At 43.2% G+C, this 8028-nt stretch overlaps 2 non-coding genes across 2 annotated transcripts; both read left to right on the forward strand.

Moving 5' to 3' along the window:
* Nucleotides 1-597: 597 nt before the first annotated feature.
* On the forward strand, nt 598-683 carry LOC111589855 (small nucleolar RNA snoR8a). The gene has a single exon (XR_004851686.1). It is a non-coding gene; the product is annotated as a small nucleolar RNA snoR8a (small nucleolar RNA).
* Nucleotides 684-7400: 6717 nt separating this feature from the next.
* Nucleotides 7401-7486, forward strand: LOC111589856 (small nucleolar RNA snoR8a). The gene has a single exon (XR_004851687.1). It is a non-coding gene; the product is annotated as a small nucleolar RNA snoR8a (small nucleolar RNA).
* Nucleotides 7487-8028: the final 542 nt, after the last annotated feature.

The raw sequence follows: 8028 nt of genomic DNA on the forward strand, positions 1-8028 counted from the left end.
GGCCAAAAACTGAATTTCGGGCCAAAAATTGAATTTCGGGCCCTAATGTGAATTTCGGGTTTTTATAATTTCGGGCCGCCCGAAATGAGCTCGGCACGTTTAATCAATTACGGGCCGGGCCGTGGGCCGAGGGCTAGGCCCATGGGCCGGCCCGGCATGACCCGAAATTCAAACGGACCGGGCCGGCCCGAAATTCAAACAATACGGGCTTTTTCGGGCTTGGACCGGGCCGGGCCGGACGGACCGAATGTACACCTATAGCTGCGGCACAGAGGTCGGCAGTCGGCAGCGTGTCCCGTGGAGGCGTGTCCGTGTCCGTGCCGGCGATAGAGGGGCGCGCTGGCATTTGGGCCGTAGCAGGGGAAATAAAGCGGGGTCAAATTCGAGCCCAAGATTCCCGAAGGCCAGTCAACCAGTTTCCTTTCATCTCAAGCCCATGGGCCGACGCCCAGAGCAGAACAGCTAGGGTTCCATTCACCACTCAGTTCCCAAGCACGCCACGGTCGGCCGCCCCCAGTATAAAATGGGACCCACGCCACGGTCGATCTGATTACGTTTTTTTTCTTTCTCGACCGAAATTTAAACTTTTCGGAGTTGCGCGGTGCAGTGATTATAAAAACATTCCTCGTACTGATGGGTCATCCTCGTGAACGACTCCTATACACCCATAGAATCTGAGCACCCAAAACACATCTCCAATTTTTTTTAGCTTATTATGGCGGAGAGGAAGGGCGGCTGCGGCACAGAGGTCGGCACTTGGCAGCGGGCGGGGGCAGCTCCAGCACTCCATCCGTCCATCGTGTCCCGTGTGTTGAGAACTACGTTACCACGGATCACTAGATCCGCTCCCTTCCCTCCCGTAGATGCGCAAGAAGATGTAGAGAACCCGTCTCCCTTCCCATAAGCACGACAGAGGAAACACACGAGACACTGGATATAGGGTTGGGCCTCTGGCCTCTTCTGATCTCTATTCCATATGAGGGGTACAAGTTCTATATATAGAGACGCGATAGCCCTCAGGGCTATATTCGGTATTTGCCCACATAACCCTAACTAGGGTTACTTAACACTCCCCCTTGGGCGAATACCGCGACCAACACATGCCTCGTTAAAACTCCAAAAACCTAGTGGGGAAAATATGGAGAAAGAGTGCATGGTGATACAAATTGCATTTGCACTTTGTTGCCTCGTTAAAAACCTCATGTGAGAAACTTCAAGAAAACTCACCAAGGAAAAAAGAGTACAACAGTTGTCATCGGGACAGATTTCGATCCTCTGGGATCTAGATTCTACCGAAACTTCTACAAAGGCTAACTTTAGAAATGTGCTCCCCCTGATCCTTGCAAAACTGTATCAATATGGCAAAATATTTTCTTCTGGAAGTATATGCACATATAGATTTAGCAAACAGATTGCATATCCTTGCAAAGATTATTTCAGGAATTTCACATCAACTCACTTCTAGGATACACGAGGTAAGTGCACGTATCAACATAAATAAGCCACTTCGACTAGTGGTGTTCGATCGACTAGATCTACATATTTGATAGAAACTTCCATAAAGGTTCACATATTGATCATCAAGCTGACGCCTTCAGGGCATAGAATATGACATTTATTGTCACACGATTGTGATCAATATAAGCATTCGCTCCCCCTGACGATGACATATGTCAAAGTCGTTATCCCTCATAATTCAAGCATATTCTTCAAGATATATATCTCATTGTTCATCTGGAATAACGAGAATAGACGAGGTTGGGGTGCTATCATTTTCTATCTTACACCACAATTTATACATAGTTGTGCAAAGCAAGTAACATGTCCTTCAATAGGACTTAGGGGATAATATAGTTGCAATAGTACATATTCTAAATATGACACATCGCTCCAGACGTTCATCCATTGCAACATCTATGATGGTGTAATAAAAGTCCATCAAAAATCGTAATCCATCAGGGATTTTTCATCGACAAGATATATCGTTATAGTCTGCCATTCTGGCATAATGGGGATATTTTGCCAGTAACACCTAAACCTTATAGGTTTCTGCCATCAGGGCTTTAGAGGATACCGTAATTCCACATATAGTGGAAAATATCATGAGTAAAACTCGTGGAATGCACATGTGCTTATTTGGTGAACTTCAAGTCCTTTGGTACCTCATCATATTCCTTTTCGGGTATGTATGGGTCTTTATCCCTTAATAGGGGTTATCAAACTTTGGTGTTCAACACAGACTTTGTTTCTTCTGAAAAGGTTCCATCTGGGAACTATAATCTCAGCTAGGAGATATTCTCCCTACACAGGAGAGTGTTCATTCGTCAGGAATGTATTATTCGGTACGAGATTTATATGTTGCATATTTATAATTCAAAAATATGAGTCCTCCTAGGATCTCATGATGGATCTTCAGAATCTTATTAACTGCATATTTTAGTTCATGCCATTTGCCAGATATATTACATAGCGGAACATTGTTTATTCAACACATATGTGGGATGGGTCTCTCACAAGACCACTTGAACCATCACATTCACCACACATTATTTCAATAGTGCCCATAAATGTCCGAACTTCAAGCTCGCGACTTTCATTTTGCGATTATTGGTTCAGCCTCGATTGCTTTTATCAATGACCCGATAAGAGAGCTTAAAGCACTCATGCCTAGGACTTTGTTTTGGATCCTTTTGCAATCTAGAGAGGCAAGATAGGTGTCGACATATTTGTCTCCCACATTTAATAATGATCTCAGTCATTTCCCAAAACGAAAGATTCATTGTTCCGTATTCCTAGCACAATGATATTGCGCGCTTCGTCGCTAGGAATTTCATCATCAAGATGAACCTCTTCGTGAGGCAAATCACCATCAGGGTGAATTAATCGGAGGAGAGTTATCACAGACCACGTGAATCTGCAATCAGAGCATATGCTTTGACTAAGGCCAATGGATCATATTCGCAGGCGTCCCCGAGAATAGATCAAATTCCAATAAGTCAAATGTGGATATGATATTAATCCCGGGTATATCCACATCTACATCAGGTAGAAGCATTCAAACTAATGTGGTTACTCCTCAATGATTTCTGGCAAACTCCATATACACAGGAGTACACTCCGAACGACGGGTTCAGTTTGGCTTTTGTGCGTTTAATAGAATATTGAGGCATTACACTATATGGGCATTCCTCCCCCTAATGCCGAGATGTTCTAAAAGCATACAGATAAAATCCCCAACCACAATCATCCAGTTGTGGGCAATGTATGCTATTGTGGTGATTTATTTGGGAAATCTTACGCACATTACAGATAGGGGTTTGATGCAGTGAGCTTTGGACTTAGATTAATGTAGTGACATGAATACTACATATTTGTCCTTCAACATGAAGGGTTAGTCTCAACATCCAGCGAGACACGCAACAACAAGTTGCTTCGTGGTTACAATTCTGCAAACTTATTGTTAATATTACCAAGTGCACAGTCAATCATTGAGATTTAGACTGAGATGCACAACACTATTTTATCCATAAGGCTTCTTCAGGGGCTCATGAATAACATTCGTCATTTGGAGCCATTAGTTGACTTCAGATCAACAAGTAAAATGACCATCAGGGTCTAACGCTCACAAAGACATTCACTGGTTGCATTGTGCTTTGAGCACATAAGAAAATGTGTGCACATATAATGGTAGTAAAGTGCATGGCATCAGGCCAATGCTGCCAAGCACAAATGTTTATATGCAGAGATGTATAGTCCAACTCGTTTTACCATTGCCCATGGTTTACCCAATTACTCATACCGGTCTGAAATTGGGTTTCAAGTTATGCAACATTTTTAGGTATTATAATTTTGAGAGAGAACTTATAACAACAGTTAATTATTTGTTGTGTAGGCTGCCAATAGGGCAAACTTTTCTCCTCATATTATACATCAATTTGTTCTATAAAACATTATTTCGATCTCTTCATTGTTCAGCAAAAAGAGAAGCTTTGGAATAGAACAGACAAGGCCAAGAATTCATTCTATCTGGGAAAATCACCATATAACTAGCTTTTGATGAAGCAAATGATGATAACTGCTTGGCAAGAACAAAACAAGACTGGTATCCGCCTAGGATCCATCTTCAACAACAGATAGTACTGCTCTCATACGAAGAAATTATCAGGAGTAGAGAGGATACAACATGTCTCTACAAGATCTTCATATTTCTATCACAAATTATCATCACTAGTAGTCTAGTGGTCAAGACATATGGCTCTTCTGGCTCCGAGGACCAAGGACATGTTAATGTCTAATTTAGCTTCAAGCTCTCTGGTGATGTGAGATTTCATAGTTATTTGTCTACTCTTCTCACTTCTGGTAGATCGGAGGTAGATAATGGTAAGCATACCAAAGGGTGGAATTCAGTGTAGTTCGGCTACATAAACCCCAGGTATGTGTCCATTCAGGACCGACCTTTACCATTTAGCTTATAGTGTATACCATACCAGTCAAAGGACTATCCCAAGTCAATTCAATGACTATAAGTATTTACAATTCTGAGAGATGTATGCAACACAAGCATAGAGGTCCTAGATAGGATGAGTAAAGTGGTTCGACGGGAACACACAATGTTTTTTCACACAAACATTGTGAAAAAAATCTCAGAATTACCTTTCGATGTACTCACAACTTTGTGTTGCTAAGGTACTAGTCATTTATCTCAAAGTTCGCTTCATGCCGTTCAGCGACAAATAGCAATGTGCCAACATCTGGTTGAGTAATGTATGACTGAGATTCTAGCATTTATTCATCTGACAAGGTCTTATTGCTTACTAATAAAATCCCAATTTGTGATGTTTTCTGTGCCAAAAAGGCTTTCATGCATTAATATTGAATTTCTTCAGGTTACTTCGGGTAAAACTGTATGCACGAGGAGAGAGCAGAGATTTAACTTATCCGTGTTTCATTGTATTTCTATTTAATTTACCAGATTTAATATAGTTGTTATGGCCACTTGGCGATATATATAAATATACGATGTCACACAACACAATCAAACAAAATATAGAGTGAAAACAAAATTGTTTACGAAGGTTGCACATAATGTGACTTCAGGACCTTGAACAACCCACCATAATCCACGCGAGTACAAGCTCTAGCGTATCTGGCGTCAACGCGTGTGCGGCCATCAGGGCTACGATAGTATAGTAAGCCTCCGTAATAAGCGCAACAGGCACAATTATGGCTCGATAATTGGGGTACACGATAAATCCACGCAACATGCGCAACAGGCACAATTGTGGCTCGCGACAGACAGGCATTGCCTACAGGGCATGCAAAAAATACGCGGCTTGACAATGATGGTCTGACTCAGCTGGAGTGGTCCGATTAAGCGAGAGTGCGACATAGCAATCACATGACGCAACCAAGTTCGAACGACACAAATATTGCGTCGTGTTGCCAAGACGCAGTCAATATTCAGCTAATGCCATAACTCATCCGATAATAACATAGTTTGATCAGTGTGTCTGAGTACCAACTATACAATTTAATCGCTCCATGTGAGTCCGAATGCTCAACACATAACAAATATTTAGAGCGATATGAACAAAAACGTAGCATGGCCTTCACATGCATTTTAATAATTATCTACTAAATATTTGCTACGAGAAATAAAAGTAGAAAAATAAACACCAAAATTATTGCATGAGCATAATACGTCAGGTGTAAAAAGTATTTCCATATTTAAACATGTACTTTTCTACTAATTATTTACTACTGGAAATAATTAATTAAAGTGGAATCTGAAACATAAAATATTTTATTCTTTCCGTTCATTTTCAGATAGCTTAGTCGTGTGTGCTTAGAAAAATACACCAAAACGCGTTTGGTGAACGCATGCAATCACATAGGCCATCCAATTGCAAAACGCTTCTGAACGCATGCAAGCATGCAAGCATGCTCGCACGACCCTTTCTTTTTTTTGTTTGACTCGGCAAAGCCATGCACGGCTCTCTCCTATTTTTATGTGCTGCTTTGACCAGAAGCTCAACAGCCTCTCCTATTGCAACGGATGGAAGGACCAGTACGGAGCGCGAAGCGGATCTGGTACGCGATGGTGGGAAACGCATCGGCCAGGCAGAACGGTTCCTCTCGCAGACGTGCGCAACTTCTGGCACGTGGGCACGAACGACCACGACGCAGGCACATCGTCCGACGTGGGCTAGCTGGCACGTGTGCGTAGAAGCACATCGACGATGGTAGTTTATCGCGCATGAATCACAGTCCGTATCAAGAACATTAAACATACCGATCTATTCCGTAGAGGAAAAAATCGAAGTCTCTCGCGTAGGAGAGTTTGGCTAGGCCAGAGATCTGCCGGCTTGACGGAGAGTTGATGCAGATCTGATCTCGCCGCAGCAACGTCGAGGTAGAGCGTGCTGATAACGTGTTGAGAACTACGTTACCACGGATCACTAGATCCGCTCCATTCCCTCCCGTCAGCAGTAGATGCGCAAGAAGATGTAGAGAAACCGTCTCCCTTCCCATAAGCACGACAGAGGAAACACACGAGACACTGGATATAGGGTTGGGCCTCTGGCCTCTTTCTGATCTCTATTCCATATGAGGGTTACAAGTTCTATATATAGAGACGCGATAGTCCTCAGGGCTATATTCGGTATTTGCCCACATAACTCTAACTAGGGTTACTTAACACCGTGGAGGCGTCCGTGTGTGTCCCGTGTCCGTGCCGACGATAGAGGGGCGCGCTGGCATTTGGGCCGTAGCAGGGGAAACAAAGCGGGGCAAATTCAAGCCCAAGTTTCCCGAAGACCAATTCAACCAGTTTCCTTTCATCTCAAGCCCACGGGCCGACGCCCAGAGCAGAACAGCTAGGGTTCCATTCACCACTCGGGTCCCTTGCACGCCACGGTCGGCCGCCCCCAGTATAAAACGGGACCCAGGCGCCTCCGTCTCCAACACAGCTCGCCGCCGCCGAGTAGCTGCTCTTCGTTTCTTTCCAGTTCCAGCTGAAAGCCTTCTCGCCGTACCCAGTTCTGTTCTTGTATCTGTTGTTTCTGGTCTCTGTTTCGATGCCAGTTTTGGTTCGGTTCTAGGCTGCTAGCTGTTGATTCTGCTTTCTGTTTCGCTTCTGTTTACGACACCTGAACCAGTTTTTGGTACCGGTGGGGGAGCACTGTCCCAATGGCTGGCCGCCGTTCGCCGTCGGCGGATCCCGGTCTCGGTCACTGCGAAGCTCCCGAAATGAGATCCGGTGGCGCTTTAGAGCCCTCGTCCGTTCCAATACGCAGTCGGATGCTGGGTTACGCTCGCCTCTAAATCTAAGCTTATTATTTATGCCTTTGCTTCGTATTCGTCAGATCTGATTTCGTATTTCTGTCTCGACCGAAATTTTGCGCGGTGCAGTGATTATAAAAACATTCCTCGTACTGATGGGTCATCCTCGTGAACGACTCCTATACACCCATAGAATCTGAGCACCCAAAACACATCTCCAAATTTTTTTTACTTTCGTGCTCTATTTTGTTTGTTTGTTATACTATTTAGGTTTTTTAAAAGAAACTTGACTTCCGCGCTGTTTTGCAAATCTGTATTTTTCTTATTTGCTTTATAATTTGTATTGGATGGTTTTGAATTACTTGGATTTATCATGACAATACATTGTTGTAGCACTCAAAACACTGCTAGATTTATCTTCTAGCCTGTGGTCAAGTCGTCACAGCGAGTGGCTCTATCGTTCATCTACTGCTTGCCCAGTGCCCAGTTGACACCCGTCCTTCCTGCGTTGCTATTGTCGATCGACGAATTCTTCATGAGATCTTCTATCTGGTCGCAAGGTGGAACTTTTGGTTCCGATGCTACCGCAACGTCAGCATCGCATCAACTTTTGTATTGACACAATGTATTATTAAAACAAATATGTTATTGATAATGTAATGATGAAAATTAAAATATGTAATTTATGAAACATATAATTTTACTAGTTGTAGGGGTTTTATTAAATCATTTTTAGTTAATCGTTGT

Source organism: Zea mays, chromosome 7 (assembly GCF_902167145.1).
Source record: "Zea mays cultivar B73 chromosome 7, Zm-B73-REFERENCE-NAM-5.0, whole genome shotgun sequence".
NCBI lineage: Eukaryota > Viridiplantae > Streptophyta > Magnoliopsida > Poales > Poaceae > Zea > Zea mays.